At 42.7% G+C, this 16987-nt stretch overlaps 2 pseudogenes; both read right to left on the bottom strand.

Annotated features, from left to right (window-relative positions):
* The window catches only part of LOC142606020 (protein NRT1/ PTR FAMILY 2.7-like), a 58650-nt pseudogene that overhangs the window by 17905 nt on the left and 23758 nt on the right, over positions 1-16987 (bottom strand).
* On the bottom strand, positions 743-16726 carry LOC142607555 (phenylacetaldehyde reductase-like; annotated as a pseudogene).

Consider the following 16987-nt stretch of genomic DNA (forward strand, 5'->3'; position numbering starts at 1 on the left):
ATGGACGGCAAGGGTGTTGGTGGTGGTGGAGGTGGAGGTGTCAAAGGAGGAGGAAGTGATGGGGGCAAAGTTGGTGTCCAAAGTGGTGGTGATAACTCATCAAAGGGCAGTGTCAGTGATACTGGAAAGGCACCTGATTATTTAAGAACCAAATTCAACCAACCATAAATTGAAGGAACTAAAATTGAACCAAATTCCATTTTTTCAAATTTCACTGATCAAATCCGAACTGTTTAATTTGCGGGACCAAAATCAAATCTATATCAAATTCCAGTAACCGTAAGTGTAAGTTACCCTTTACTTACAATCCAATCTTCTAATGAATTTTAAACTGAATTATAAGTTTAACGCGTCTAGCTAATTTCTAATAAGTTCAACCATTCTAGTGGAAATGAAACTAACCTTCAATTAAAGTGGCAACATTGACAAGGAGATTAATAATAACAATCATGGCATCAACGATCATCATTAAGTAGTATATAGTCTTTCTCATTATCATTTTCCAATTCACATCAAAATGAGCATCGCACAACACTTATAATTTTGAAAGTGGTAAATACTTCATCTAAACAGAAAAGAAATACATAGCATTTCCTTTTATTGGATGGGGAAAAGTCTGGGACTGAAGTTACTAACCTACATAGTGCATGCATAGATATAAAGAGAAATACACCATCAAGTTGAAGACTCCTAAAACCAACACACTAACCAAAAATTGGTTCTAGGAAATATGTATCACCATTGTTTATTACTTGGCAGGAACTTCAGGGCGCTACCAATACTCAAAAACTGATAAACTTCTTTTCCTTCAAGCTTTCAACAGTTTCGTTGAGGCTCACCTCAAAAGGAATGTATACAATACCCAAGCTTCTTGTCCTTTCTTTGGACACCTGATATGTTGGCACAAATGGCTTATCATCTGCACACCTGTTAAATGTTATTTGGAAAAGGAAAAAGAAAATGTTAATGTTTATGTAGATAAACAACTAAAAATAATAAACAACATACTGTAAATAGTAGAATAGTTAGAATTTGGAAACAAGCCCAAATTTTGGTTTTATGAGTTATCTTCAAAGAGTTTGAATTCATGAAACCTATTGTCCAAATGCATACTAAAACTTGGCTAGTATTTAAATACATGTTTGGTTGGGTAAAGGAAGGGATTAAGATGGGTCTTTAGATAAATGCTCATCATTTTTGGTCAGATGGAAAGTAGTTTCACAGGACAATTTCTTTGTGAAATGTCATATAGTTTCTATCCCCATCTAGTGCAGTCTTCAATTAGTAATTTCAAACAAGTCGAATTCTCTCTCTCCATTTCTTTTATACTTTCCTGGAGCAGGATATACTAGTGTCTTTTAATTGTAATGCTCCTATATATTTAGTACTGGTATATTTATGAATTCACGAAACCATATGTCCAAATGCATACTAAAACTTGGCTAGTATTAAAATACACCAACAATCTTCATAAATATCCTGCTCCATCCTGCAACCCCTTTCCCCTCTTGTTATACTATCAAATGTGATTGTGTTCTTATTTTTGCAGTTGACAGAGTGAATGTAGAATGCAGATTGAGAATGTTCAAATAACATAATAACTTATAGAAAGTCAAACAAGTAACAATGTTCAATTAATCAATCTTGAGATGGGATGATATAATTAGGGTTGGTGATACAAAGTCAGATCATAGGTGCCCCCATCTCCGCCCCTTCCTTTCTTCAAAGTGGGGAAAACAAGCAAATTTCTTTTTTAAAGGGGGGGAGGGGGGGGGGAGAGGGAGAATTTTGGTTGGGTCGTCGCAGGAGGGAGACATTTTTTTTGCTAGTGGCAACACTGATGAGTGAGAGAGAAGGGGGAGGGGCAGCAATGAGAGTACTAAGAAAGAGAGGAGTGTTTTGGGTATGGTAATAGGATATGTGCATGTGTGTGTGTGTGTATCTGCAGGGTAGATGGGGCAAGGACATTTTGCCATCCCTAGATATAATTTAACTTTTTTTTGGTCCAACAAGACAAACAAAAAACACAACTAAGCAATATGTGGAATCACTGAAAGACAATACATAACAAGTCAATGTGTAAAATCATTGAACCACATCATACGAACAGATATGCACAGTTGGAGCACTTACTGCTAATGTTTTGTATTACTAAAATATTATATCTTGACAATAAAGGAAAATAAAGACTTACTTCTCTGGAAGTTGTAAAGAGGGATAAAGTTCACGTAAAACCCTCAAAACTTCAGTATGGTGTATAACTCTCTCAACCAAACAATATCTTCCACTAGCTGTAGGAATTTCATATGCTTGAATATGTGCATTGGCAACATCTTTGACATCAACCCATCCAAATGTTACGTTGGGAAATGTCTGAGCTCCTGCATCAAATAAAGAAATCTTTTTCCGATGAATAATAAAGTTTTATTAGGCAGAAAGAAAAAAAAAAAAAAAAAAGCTTCTAAATACACTAGGTGTCCTAGATGTGTACTAAGATAGCAACAACATAAGGAAAATGAATAACTATCATTGAAATCCAACAAAGTAGAGTAGGAATGGCTTTTGTACAAAAGATGAATGGGACAAAATTGGCTAGCATCAACTGCTTACTTAACATCCTTTTTCGGTAGAAGAGAGATCTGTTCACAATCTTAAATGAGTTATCAAATACAGTTTTGATTACCATTTTAAACCATCTTCCCAAAAAGTTGTTGGTCAAAATACTTATTGAGATAAATCAGAAACCAGGATCAGTACTGATAGGGGATAAAACCAACATGACGGTACCACCGCATATGGCTAAAATCGTTACGATAGGGTGACGGGTGATATGGCCTAGGAGGACGGATGCGTAGTGGACGGACGAGTAGAATGCATGCACATAATTTCTCCCGTCGTTCTTCGGGCTACCTCAAATCACACTAGATGATTGGGGCTGATGTGGCCTTGATTGTAATTCACACCAACGTATATATGAAGAATTCTTGCACTACACGTTAGCTTTGATTGAAGATTCATATAAGGAAAAGAACTCTAAGAGATACGAAATTCCACGAGTTACTTTCCTAGAAGGAAAGGACTTCTTGACCAAGGCGTGAATTTCGGCCTTATGCTACTATATATACTCCAAAACCCTCACAAAGCAAGGTACGCATAATTGACTCAACTCTGGCACTCTAGGGTTGCGAAGAAATACTAACTTGACCTTCGGAGGGTTTTTGGCCGGCACCACACCGGTGCTCTCTGTTAAGGTCTCTTTGTTTTCTTTTTGCAGGTGTTGACTCGAGTTGGAGAGTGCTTGCAACTTATTGGTGATTTTTTCGGCATCATCAGTTGGCGCCGTCTATGGGAAAACGAGAGCATAGGGAGGACTATCTAGCCTTTGCTCTATTCCTAAGACAAAAATTTGCATGGTACTCACCAGATCGATGGCGACAGTCAACAATCAAGACGAAGAACCGCATGCTACAGTGCTAGAAAGGCAAGTCCAAACGCTTGCTGCGGCTATTGAGTGCCTCACTAAGCAAAATCATGATTTAGAAGAGCAACTGCAGCAGAGGAATGCACACCAAAGTGCACCAGAGGAAGACCAGGAAGTAGCGAGCCCGGAGGGGAGGAACGCTGTCGGGCCTGAAGGTAGCACTGCACCGACTAGACCGGAGCGTCCGTAGACAAACTCGCCGTCCGTCACGGACTCCCTACCACCTCACATCGTAGCCGAGATGCAGCAGATGAGGGAACATATGGACGTAATGATGAGCGCCTTAAGGGGACGAATATCTAGTGACTTGGATGACCTAGTCCACATAACAGATTCGCCATTCACAACGCCCGTGACTTCGTGCCCCCTTCCTCCAAAATTTCACATGCCAAACATCGAGAACTATGATGGATCCAAGGGCCCTTTGGATCACTTGGAATCTTTCAAGGCCCTGATGCATCTTCAGCGTGTGCCAGACGAAGTCATGTGCAGGGCTTTCCTCACCACGTTGAAAGAACCCTGCAAGGGACTGGTACAGCAGGCTAGCGCCTAACTCCATCAACACTTTTAAGGAACTAGGCGCGCAGTTTGTATCCCACTTCATTGGGAGTCACCGGCATAAGAAATCCACTGCATGTTTGTTGAACATCAGGCACCGAGAAGGCGAGACCTTGAGATCATACCTCGACCGATTCAACAGAGAATCCCTTCAGATAGACGAGGCCGATGACAAGATACTCGTGGCAGCATTCACAAACAAGCTACGGAAGGGTAAGTTCCTGTTCTCTTTATACAAGAATGACCCAAAAACTATGTCCGACGTGTATTACAGGGCGACAAAGTATATGAACGCCGAGGACGCCTTGCTCTCTAGAGAAGACAAGCCCAAAAAGAGGGAAAGGCTGGAAGATATGCAACTAGACAAGGGGCACAAAAGGGCAAGAACCGTAGAACGACGGGAGGATCGGCGACACAAGCCGCCTACAGGAAGGTTTACAAACTTCACCCCCTCACCGCTCCAATTGACCAGGTGTTGATGCAGATTAAGGACGAAGGAACTTTGACGTTCCCTGGCAAGCTCAAGGGAGATCCTAATAAGAGGCCAAGGGACAAGTACTACCGCTTTTATGGCGATCATGGTCACGATACTGCGGACTGCTATGACTTGAAACAGCAAATTGAAGCCTTCATTAGGCAGGGTAGGTTGCAGAGGTTCGTCAGGAAGGAGAGAACGGATCAAAACCATGAACAAAATCCCCGACGGGAAAACGAACGTCCTAGACCACCGGTAGCAGACATACGGATGATAATAGGGGCAGTACTTCAGCAGGGTCGTCTAAAAAGGCCAAAAAGACCTATTTATGGACGGTACAAAGTGTCCAGCCGACGGGCTCCTCACCAGAAGGAACACGACAGAACAGCTTTAGCATCGAGTTTTCGGAAGAGGAGGCCCTGCGCCTTCACCACCCCCATGACGACGCGCTCGTGGTTAGCATACAGGCAGGGGACTTCAACATCCATTGAGTTTTGGTGGACAACGGGAGCTCAGTAGATATCCTTTACTACCCCGCGTTCTAGCAGATGGGGATTGCTAAAGAGCGCCTGATCCCGGCATGCGCGCCCCTCGTTGACTTTGAAGGAACCCGGGTCTATCCTTTAGGATCCGTCACGCTGGCGATGACAGTAGGAGACTATCTGCAGCAAATAATCAAGGATGTTTCCTTTCTCGTGGTTGATTGCTCCTCAGCATATAATGCCATACTCGGACGACCCACTCTCAATGCATGGAAGGCCGTCACCTCTACCTACCATCTGATGATCAAGTTTCCCACCGAATACGGAGTTGGAGAACTACGCGGAAATCAGGTGGCTGCGCGGGAATGTTACGTTGCCATGATGGAGATGGATGACCACGTGCAGGCAATGAACATCGAGGAACAGAGAACAGTAGCAGAGCCCGTGGAGGAATTGGAGGAGGTACAACTGGATGATTCGAGGCCCGACCGGACCACCAGGATCGGAACCTTAGTCGACCAAACGGTTCGACATGCGTTCCTGTTATTCCTCAAAGAGAACCAAGACGTGTTTACATGGAGCCATGACGACATGCCGGGAATAGATCCAACAGTCATAGTTCATAAATTGAACGTGTCACCTTCTTTCTCTCTAGTTCGACAGAAGAAGCGCGTGTTTGCCCCCGAACGGGATCGAGCCGTAGCAGAGGAGGTGCAGAAGCTATGAGAAGCAAACTTCATACGAGAGGTGTACTACCCTGATTGGCTGGCAAATGTGGTAATGGTCAAAAAGTCAAATGGGAAGTGGAGAATGTGTGTTGACTTCACGGATCTGAATAGAGCGTGCCCTAAAGACAGTTACCCGCTCCCACGCATTGACGCCTTAGTAGACTCCACCGCAAGACATGAATTGTTGAGCTTCATGGACGCCTTCTCGGGGTATAATCAAATTAAATTGGAAAAAACAGATCAAGAGAAAACATCATTTGTGACAAGCTAGGGGCTTTTTTGCTACAAGGTGATGCCGTTCGGGCTCAAGAACGCAGGTGCCACATATCAACGATTAATGAACAAAATGTTCGCGCACCAAATTGGCAGGAACATCCAGGTTTACGTAGATGATATGCTGGTGAAAAGCGCAAAGGTGTCTGATCATCTGAGGGACCTCCAGGAGACTTTCAACACTCTTCGGACGTATAAAATGAAGCTGAATCCAAGCAAATGCGCATTCGGAGTAACCGCTGGAAAATTCCTAGGATTCATGGTGTCCCAGCGGGGCATTGAAGTCAACCCAAAGAAAGTGAAGGCAATTATGGAGCTATCTCCTCCGAGGACGGTGAAGGAAGTGCAAAGCCTGACAGGGAAGATAGCAGCCTTAAATAGATTCGTGTCGAGAGCGACAGAAAAGTGTCTCCCCTTCTTCAGAACACTAAGGAGATCTTTCGAGTGGACAGACGAATGCCAAAGGGCATTTGAGGAGTTGAAGGCATATCTCTTTGCCCCGTCATTGCTTAGTCCGTCCACGTCGGGGGAGGAATTGTTCCTGTACCTTGCCATCTCATCAGCAGCGGTAAGCGCAGCTCTCATCAGAGAGGAAGGGAAGATACAAAAGCCCGTGTACTTTATCAGCCGGGCTCTAAGAGGCGCAGAGGAGAGATACCCACAGATGGAGAAACTCGCTTTCGCTCTTGTGACTGCAGCTCGAAAACTCAAGCCCTATTTTCAAGCACATACCATAAAAGTCCTGACAAATCAACCCTTGCAGAGAGCAATGCACAATCCTGAAATTGCAGGATGGATGGCTTTGTGGGCTATCGAGCTGAGTGAGTACGATATCCAAGACCAGCCACGAACGACGGTGAAAGGACAGATACTGGCAGACTTCATTGCGGAATTCACTACACCTGAGAAGCAGGGGGCAGAAGAGACGCCCACATGGAGAATTCACACAGACGGATCTTCCGACAAGCATGCGGGAGGAATCGGGGTTGTACTCCACACCCCGGAAGGAGATAAGATCGAATGCATGATTCGTCTGGAATTCACCACTACAAATAACGAAGCAAAATATGAGGCCCTGGTGGCAGAATTGGAGCTTGCGATAGCGGCTGGGGCTAGAAAGGTGGTGGTCTATTCTAATTCTCAAATCGTAGCCAGTCAAGTTGATGGGAGCTATGATTGTAGGAATGAACGAATGAGAAGGTACCTTGGGGAAATGAAGGGTCGAACGAGTGACCTCCAATTCACGATAGTTCAGATTCCAAGAGAAGAGAACCAAGAGGCGGATCGACTCGCAAAGGCTGCTTCGGCCGAACCTATGATCACCCTAGAACAGGTATTGTCCTTTATCCAAAATTCATCGCTACTAGATAACGTTCGAGTGCAGGAAGTAAGCACTAAAGACGATTGGACGGTTCCAATTGTGGCGTACCTCAAGGACGGCAAGCTGCCCGATAGCAAAGAAGACGAAAGGAAATTGAAGGTTAAGGCTGCCCGATTCATCCTAATTAAAGACGTCCTCTACAAAAGAGGATTCTCCCGACCATATCTAAGATGCCTTGGCCGTGAGGAAGCAAACTACGTGATGAGGGAAGTTCATGAAGGAATTTGTGGAAACCACTCTGGATCAAGGTCTCTGGTGCACAAGCTACTCCGAACAGGATACTATTGGCCGACAATGCAAAAGGATGCCCATATGTAGGTTAGAGCCTGCGATAAGTGTCAACGGTTTGGCAATCTCATTAGACGGCCAACAGAGGAACTCACACCTATGACGGCTCCATGGCTGTTCGCGCAATGGGGATTGGACATTATGGGTCCATTTCCAATAGCGGTAAGACAACTGAAGTTCTTGGTGGTTGGTATTGACTACTTCACCAAGTGGGTGGAAGCAGAAGCTCTTGCTACTATCACGGAGAAAAACATTCGCAACTTTGTATGGAGAAGTATTATTTGCCGATATGGGATTCCAAGAGTGCTCGTTTCAGACAATGGGAAGCAATTCGACAACGGGAAGCAATTCGACAACGATGCATTCCGAGACTTTTGCTCTCAGCTGGGAATCAAGAATCACTACTCGTCACCCGCCCACCCACAGGCCAACGGACAGGTTAAAGTCACGAACTGGTCCTTGTTAAAGATTATCAAGACCCGGTTCGAGGGGGCAAAGGGCATATGGCCGGACGAACTACCAAGTGTACTATGGGCGTACAGGACAACGGCAAGAACGCCAACAGGAGAGACACCGTTTCGATTGGCGTATGGTGTTGAGGCCCTCATATCTACGGAAGTGGGATTAACGAGCTACCGCATGGAAAGCTATGACGAGAGCAAGAATAATGAAGCATTGCGTCTAGAACTTGACCTTGTAGATGAGGTCAGGGCAGTAGCAGCACAGAGACTGGCGCGGTACCAAGACATGATGGCAAAACACTACAACTCCAAGGTCCGGCACCGGGACTTCAAGGTGGGAGATCTGGTATTACGAAGAGTGCTTGGCGCTACGAAGGATGCATCCCTGGGAAAGCTGGGTCCTAACTGGGAAGGCCCGTACAGAATTATCTCGTGGCATAGGAAAGGAACGTACTACTTGGAGACATTAGACGGAAGGAAGTTGGGCCATCCCTGGAACACGGAGCACCTGAAGAAGTACTACCAGTAGTGCGACAATCATAAGACAATGTCTAACGCCTTATTTTCAGTTTAATTTTAAACATTCATAGTTTTTACTTATTAGAACCCAAGTTTTCTTTTCCATAAACAATTTGGTATGTTGAACTGTTATAATGAGAGGAATTTTTATTTAGAAAATATGAAATGCATGGTGTTGAAATTCAAAGTCCGCAAAGTGGACGGATCATCCAAAGGATGAAAATTAGTCCACCAAGTATACGGATAACCCAAAGGGTGAAGAGTCTACGAAGTCCACAAAGTGGACGGATCATCCATAGGATGGAAATTCTACAAGTCCTCAAGGTGGACGGATCATCCATAGGACGAAGATTCTACGGATTCCACAAAGTGGACGAATCATCCAAAGGATGAAAATTCTACAAGTCCACAAGGTGGACGAATCATCCAAAGGATGAAGATTCTACCAGTCCACAAAGTGGACAGATCATCCATAGGATGGAAATTCTACAAGTCCACAAGGTGGACGGATCATCCATAGGACAAAGATTCTACGGATTCCACAAAGTGGACGGATCATCCAAAGGATGAAAATTCTACAAGTCCACAAGGTGGACGAATCATCCAAAGGATGAAGATTCTACCAGTCCACAAAGTGGACAGATCATCCATAGGATGGAAATTCTACAAGTCCACAAGGTGGACGGATCATCCATAGGACGAAGATTCTACGGATTCCACAAAGTAGACGGATCATCCAAAGGATGAAAATTCTACAAGTCCACAAGATGGACGGATCATCCAAAGGATGAAGATTCTACCAGTCCACAAAGTGGACGGATCATCCATAGGATGAAAATTCCACGAGTCCACAAAGTGGACGGATCATCTAGAGGATGAAAATTCCACGAGTCCACAAAGTGGACGGATCACCCCAAAGAATGAAAATTGTACAAACCCACAAAGTGGACGGATCATCCCAAAGGATGAAAATTTTACGAGTCCACAAAGTGGACGGATCAACCAAAGCAGATAGAAATGCGCCAAGTCCATACCATGGACGGATCAAAGAGCTACATAAATAGGCCGAATAAAAAAGCGAAATTCAATGAAAGTGGACGGATAGTCCGAAATATACTGAACGGATTATGCAAAGTACAAAAATTGTGGTCCAAATATGGACGGGTTACCCAAGGGGTTTAACTGATACAGTAGAGTTCAATAATAGAAAGTCTAATACTTAGCAAAAAGAGTTGAGTAAAAGACAAAAGATAAAATTGTTCCCTATCACTATAATTTACATCAGTCTTGAACTATGACGGTTTCTTCAAGGCCGTCAGGCAACGGCTGATGAGAATCAGCGACGGTTGTTTCTTTAGCGGCTTTAGCGACCCCGTGATCACCTAGAACCTCGCCAAAAAGTTCCTCCGTCCCTTCAAAGTCGACGGGATGAGCAGGGGTTTGGGCCTCGGCATCTATAGTTATGTGAGCTAAGTCCAGGTCAAGGAATGATGCCTTCACTTAACAGATGCAGTCATCGAACCCGTCGCTAAAAGAAGAACCAAGCTCCATCAGAAGAGCATCGGAGTCACGATACTCTCTGACGGCATCAACTTTAGCTTGACGGACATTGTCGTCATGAGCTTTCACCGTCTTCCTAAGCGGCTCAACCTCCTTTTCTAAGTTCTCCCGAGCCTACTCGGAGAGCGTCAGCTTCTGCTCATGATGAACCCTCCACAGCTTCAACTCGTCCAATTCTTCTGCCGTCGCCTTTGCCTTTGCACGTACTCGTTCAAGGGCTCTCTCTTGGGCCAAGCAACGGTCTGACAAGCCCTTGGCCATTAGCACGCCCTGCCACAGTTCGGGTAGAAATAAGTTCACGTATAGAGGAACGAGACGGAGTCAAAGTGACGGACACTAACCTGAGCTAAGCTGAACAGACATGTTTCACTCATGGCCTCGGTGGCATGATTTCCAAGGTCTTCGTAGTCGTCGTCAGTTATAATGGAACCAATACGACGGAGAGCGTATTGGGGGTCTTCATGAAGCAGGACGGGGGGCTTCTCCTTCACGGGGTCCGGGTTGGTCATCAAGCCCTTACCCTTGCTAATCCCAAGCTTGGGAGGCTGTTTCACCATGTCGGACCCTTGACCGGCAGGTAGACCCGTCACAAGTTTCTGCTTTTTGGCATGACGGTCCCATCTCTCAGAGGATGGCCTTTTAGGGGCCATCTGTGACGGTTCCATAGTCGAAGCGTCGCCCCCTTGTTTCTTTTTTGCCGCCCGCTGCTTAATGGGCCGTCTCCTAGCATTGTCCATTTCTACAAAAGAAGACGGTTTTAAATTTAAAAAAAGAAAAAAAAAGAAAAAGAAAGACTACATAGAGTACGGATATTGACAGAAGGATTCCAGAACTTACGTTTGCGTATAAAAGCGTCGTATCGGCGAGCGACGGATGTGGGTTCAGGACCGTCACAGTACCAGTGTAACGTATCCAATGTGACGAGCTTTGACCAGGTCCTTTCGGACAACTTAGTCTTTTGAAAAATTTTCTCCAGAAAGCTGAACTGTTCGGTTGAAATAGGTGGACGGTCCCTTGCTGTTAAAAAAAAAAAATTTTAAAAAAAGTGTTAAGAGTAAACCCCTAAAAAAGGGTGACGGTTGAAAAATAGAACGGACTCGTACCAGACGGGGGCATTATCCCCCACGTTTTGTCTACCGGCATGTAGTCGTCATCACCTGGACGACACATCCAATTATCCCCTCGAAGGAAGAAGTAACGACCCTTCCAGTTACGGTTGGAGTCAGGGGTCTCGGACACCAGTCTAAGTACCGGACTCCTCGGCACAAAGCTGTACATGCCCCTTGACTTCATAATTTCGGATGGACGGTAGCATTGGAAAAATTCCTCCACCGTTAACCGTCTAGCTCCGTCGGACATTACACCGTACAATACCTCGACGCTCAGGAAAACCCTCCATGCGTTCGGAGATATCTGGGTGACGGCCAAACCCAAGTACTAGAGGAGACGACGGTGCAAAGCACTCAGGGGAAAACAGAGACCAGCTTTTAGCATTTGCTCGTAGACTCCGACGTCTTCGAGACCGTAGTAATAGCATTTTTCTGATTTAAATGGTAGACGGATGGATATGGTGTCGGGTATTTGGTACTTTTGCCTCAGTGTGTTGAAGTGCGCTGACTTGATGGTTGACACAAAGTCGTTCACCGTCCACAGAGGGAGCAGGACGAACTCCCTGAAGCCGTCAGGACCTATGACGGATTGGACCGGTGGGTCGATACCATCTAAGTTGTCGGTCGAGTCATACTTTGACCCGTCCCCATTCTGCCCTTCATCTTCCTCATAGGAAGGAGAGCTAGCCGACGGTTCCCTCTCCCCGCTGGAGGTGTCTTGGTCTGCTTGACCTGACGGGAACACCTCTTCGTAACCCGCTCCCTCGCGGGCATAAGACTGACTACTTGACGCCTCACTAGACATCTGACACCCACATATGACGGGTAAAGGAAGCCTAAGGCTCTAGATTTATACCGACGACAGGACCAACAAGAAAAATAAGGAACAAAACATTGTATAAGAATAGCTTACAAGCAGACGGTAAGAAACGCACGACAGAGAATTTATCAGCACGTTGTCTCTTGGTTTCCCAAAGGAGACGGTTACTCTCTGAAGTAGGTTGACGGTTGCGCTCTGAACAACATAAAATTTTCTAAAAAGTTTAAAAGTGAATACGGTGGGTGGTATATATAGAGGGAACGGCGCGGTAAACAAAGGGACGCCTTGATCCCAACAAACAACCATTAAAATTCCCCCACGTGTCCCTGAGCATTTATGACAGCATTCCAGCGTGTCCATCAGAAACTCTAACCGTCATTCCATGAGACCGCTTGGGAGAGATGACGGTATCATGGAATGAGGGGGCAACTGATAGGGGATAAAACCAACATGACGGTACCACCGCATATGGCTAAAATCGTTACGATAGGGTGACGGGTGATGTGGCCTAGGAGGACGGATGCGTAATGGACGGACGAGTAGAATGCATGCACATAATTTCTCCCGTCGTTCTCCGAGCTACCTCAAATCACACTAGATGATTGGGGCTGACGTGGCCTTGATTGTAATTCACGCCAACATATATATGAAGAATTCTTGCACTACACGTTAGCCTTGATTGAAGATTCATATAAGGAAAAGAACTCTAAGAGATACGAAATTCCACGAGTTACTCTCCTAGAAGGAAAGGACTTCTTGACCAAGGCGTGAATTTCGGCCCTACGCTACTATATATACTCCAAAACCCTCACAAAGCAAGGTACGTACAATTGACTCAACTCTGGCACTCTAGGGTTGCGAAGAAATACTAACTTGACCTTCGGAGGGTTTTTGGCCGGCACCACACCAGTGCTCTCTGTTAAGGTCTCTTTGTTTTCTTTTTGCAGGTGTTGACTCGAGTTGGAGAGTGCTTGCAACTTATTGGTGATTTTTTCGGCATCATCAAGTACAAAACTTAGAGGGAAAAAAAAAAGTACCATTTATTTAGTTCAAAATCGCAGCAGCACTTGTGTTAAGCGTTGGCTGTAAGAGAGGACCAATCACCATTGCAGGGTTAATTGTAACTATGTCAATACCCTTCTCTTTTGCAAACTTCCAGGCATTTTCGTCAGCCAACGTCTTTGAAAGCATATACCATTGCTGGAAAACCATTCAACAGGATACCCAGAAACATTAATAGCCAATAGTAGTATGGTTCCCAGCCTTATAAGTTATCATAAATCTCTCATTAAGAGAACAAATTAACCACATGTTTGATGAGCTAAATCTGCTTAACAATGATGGATGCAGGATCACTTAAATTACATGGCGCTGGTCAAAATCACTTGGATGGACAAGGAAATCTTAAGTGTGATATTGCAATAAAACATTGAATGGACCAAATTACCCAAGTAATTATGTGGGAGCAGGAGCAATAGAGCATATCCTAAGTTTCAGATTAATTCTAGAGAGTGGGCTCATGCGTGTTTTTGAAAAATAAATACTTTCACACCTAATTGCAAAAGAATCTCTATATTATTAATTTTGTAAACCAATGTTCCATGTTTTCTTACAAAATATTCAAAAAGATCAGCTCTCAAGATAATGAGGTCATGAACAGAAGCAAGACTCAATATTTATAGATGTGGTCGCTAAGTATAGTTTTTAATGTAAAACCATTCGGCTTCAATCATAAAGTATCTCTTAACTCACTAGAAGGCTGTTATATAAAAACACTCTGTTCCAAATTTGTTTAACCATTATTCCATTTTGGGATGTCCCAAAACATTGTCCATTTTAAAAAAGCCAATGGACACAATTTAAAGAAATTTCCTAGTTTGACCTTAACTTCAAAACTCAACACCCATTTTAAATTGAATTTTTCTTTTTAGTTTAAAATTTTAAAAAGGAGGCTAATTACTAATTACTTTTTATTTCAAAGAAAATGTCATAAAAGATCATCCCTTAAATTTTGGATTTCTTACAGTAGACAAACATTTTGGTACACGGGATTATTGCTTTTGATGCTCCAAACCCTTTTGCAAAAATTGCTACAATTATAAGAAATGGTAGGATTCATGATGGACCATGGGCTGGAATTATGGTCGCTAATTATACTGACCTCACCCCCTCTCTCTTTTCTGTTAAAAAGAAATGACATATGTAAGTCGTGTAAAAGAAATAATATGAAGATTAATCTATGGCAAGCACTAATAGGCTGACAAGCTCTCGTTACTTTATGGCTCTAACTTAATAGAAGACAAGCTCCCATTACTTTATAATATTTTTAGTTTTTAAAAGTAGGAACCTCGCTAAAACTAAAAGTTCAAATTATCAGTCTCAATGTTCTCAACAATTATGGATTAGAAATAGTTGCACTCATCAATGTAACATGCACAGTCCCAAAGATGTTGATGCTTACTGGATGCATAAATTAGTACATAGTTTGTACATAGTACATAGTAAATAAATAACAAGGCAAATCACCATTGTTTTTAATCTATGAAAATTCCAAAAAGGGAATCTGAAAGGTAGTTCTAGTAACCTAGTTTGCACTGGAATCACTGCAATATTATGGGCCCTGATTTATACGTATCACCATCATTATATTCGAAAACGCATGAAGAGTAATGCCCCTACATACCTTTGCTTCCTTACAAACGTCTGGATCAGAAAACCAAGTCTCATCAACAGCTACATCAGGAGTTCGAGCTTTTTTATTGTATGAAACTGCAGCCATAGAGGATGTCACGACTACCCGCTTAACAGATGGAAATTTCGCACACGAATTAAGAACATTAAGTGTTCCCTTCACTGCAGGTTCAAGTAATTCTGCCTGAATGATGAGAGCAAAGTTAAGTCATATTCTTTTTCTTTTTGTGGGGGGGAGGGGGGAGCACCACTAACATTAGCTAAGGCAACAAAATCATAAGACCATCCACTGTTCATAAAAAACTATAAGTAATTTAGAATACTGATATAACATTCAAAGGCTAAGTAAAATACTACCATCATGTTTTTTAAGTACACCAACCTACAATTCCAGGCAGCGTTTTGATAGTGCTTATAGGAACAAGAAAACAATATTCAGGTAGCAATAGCAACACGGTTAACATTATTAAAATTAAAAATTGTGAAACAGGCAGTTACAAGCTGTGCTTCACAAGGTTATGACTTTGTCAATTGGAAATTATTGGGATTACTGTTTTTTTTTTTAAGATTTTGGTCCATTCTGGATAGATATTATATAACAAACTTCCCTCAATTATAATCTGTGGCCTGGCATCAACACAGATCAGGACTAGAAGGGCTTAAGGCATCAGATTCTTTTCTTTCAAAACCAATCTTATTCTAAAGAATATTGCCTTACGATCTCCAAAGAAATAACCACCATCATTATGGTCTCCAGAGGACCCACATCTATGATTTATCAAAAGAGACTCTTTAGTCATACTAACGCCATTTCATGAATTATGCCTCCACTTCTCAAAAGTTGAGTTTGGGGTAGATTCACACTTCACCAGGTTTTCTTAGCAGGTCCTGCATAAATCACTCCTGACAACATAGTTGGTGGTAAAGAAGGAAGAAAATGATAAGTCTAACAAAAAAATATTTATAAAATTGTAGTGTCTTTATGAAGGGGAATACATCACTTTTCAGAAGTGTACTACATATTTTCTACTCACCATCCTTATCCAGGCACCTTTAAAAGTGCACATAGAGGCTCAAGTAAAATATATTACAATTAAAGCTTAGGGGGAACATTACAAACACACCATAGTTATTGGGGGCAAAGTGCAATTTACCCTCATTTTTTTTCATCAGTAAGCCACATAACACCAGGTGGGTTTTAAACCCGTGACCTCACCCTACAGTTGAATTTAAAAGAAAAGGCAATAGGCTGCAATTTTAACTTTCAAGTCCAAAAAGGTCTGCTTAAGTAATTAACTTGGTTAGTTTAGTGTTGGCAATGGTGCAGGAAGCCACACTCAGAACAAAGAATAGCGTAAATCAACTCTGAGATTCCTATTATGTGCTTCTCATCTCTTGATAAATAGAGAAAAAGACCTATTGTGGAATTTTCTAAAAAGCTTGTTGAATTTTTCAGAAGAACAGTGTACGGATAAATTCTTTAACCAATTCCATCAATAAATCAAATTTAAACATTTACAATTACTAAACATTTAAAGAATAGTAAAATGGGATGAACCTCTGGGTCGTTGACGTTATGATAGAAGGGAGATGCAGTGTGGAAAATCCCATCACAGCCCTCAACAGCAGAATCAAAAGAACCTTCTTCCAGTAGATTTGCTTTGAATAGGTGAAGTCTCTCCTTGGCCCCATCAAGTACTTGTAAGTGGTTTGTTTTCTTTGGATCATCTGCAGGAGGTAGAAGTGAACTTGATTGGTATATCCATCCGAATCTTAACTATACAGTTGGAAAAGGGTAACAATCCCAATGACTCATTTATAGAAAATCAGAATGAAACGGAAGAGTCATCCGGTAACAATAAATAGACATGCAAAACTAAGCACAGAATAGCATTTTCATTTCTGTAATGTATGAGAGTGCAGTATGAAATTTAAGGGCAGTTTTTAGACAATCTAACATATAATCCAAATTAGTATACTCCTTTTTTATGAGCACATTGACAAAAAAAACAAAAACAGAGAAAAATAATATTACATAAGTTGGATAAATTTAAACCATCCAGTGGGGAAAACCTGAATACCTTCTGCTTCAGGGAAACTCTATCCAAGGTTATAATGCTTGTAAGGACAGCGTAAAATATGAAGGTGTCATAAGGGAAAA

The sequence above is a fragment of the Castanea sativa genome, chromosome 8 (assembly GCF_040712315.1).
Source record: "Castanea sativa cultivar Marrone di Chiusa Pesio chromosome 8, ASM4071231v1".
Classification (NCBI taxonomy): domain Eukaryota; kingdom Viridiplantae; phylum Streptophyta; class Magnoliopsida; order Fagales; family Fagaceae; genus Castanea; species Castanea sativa.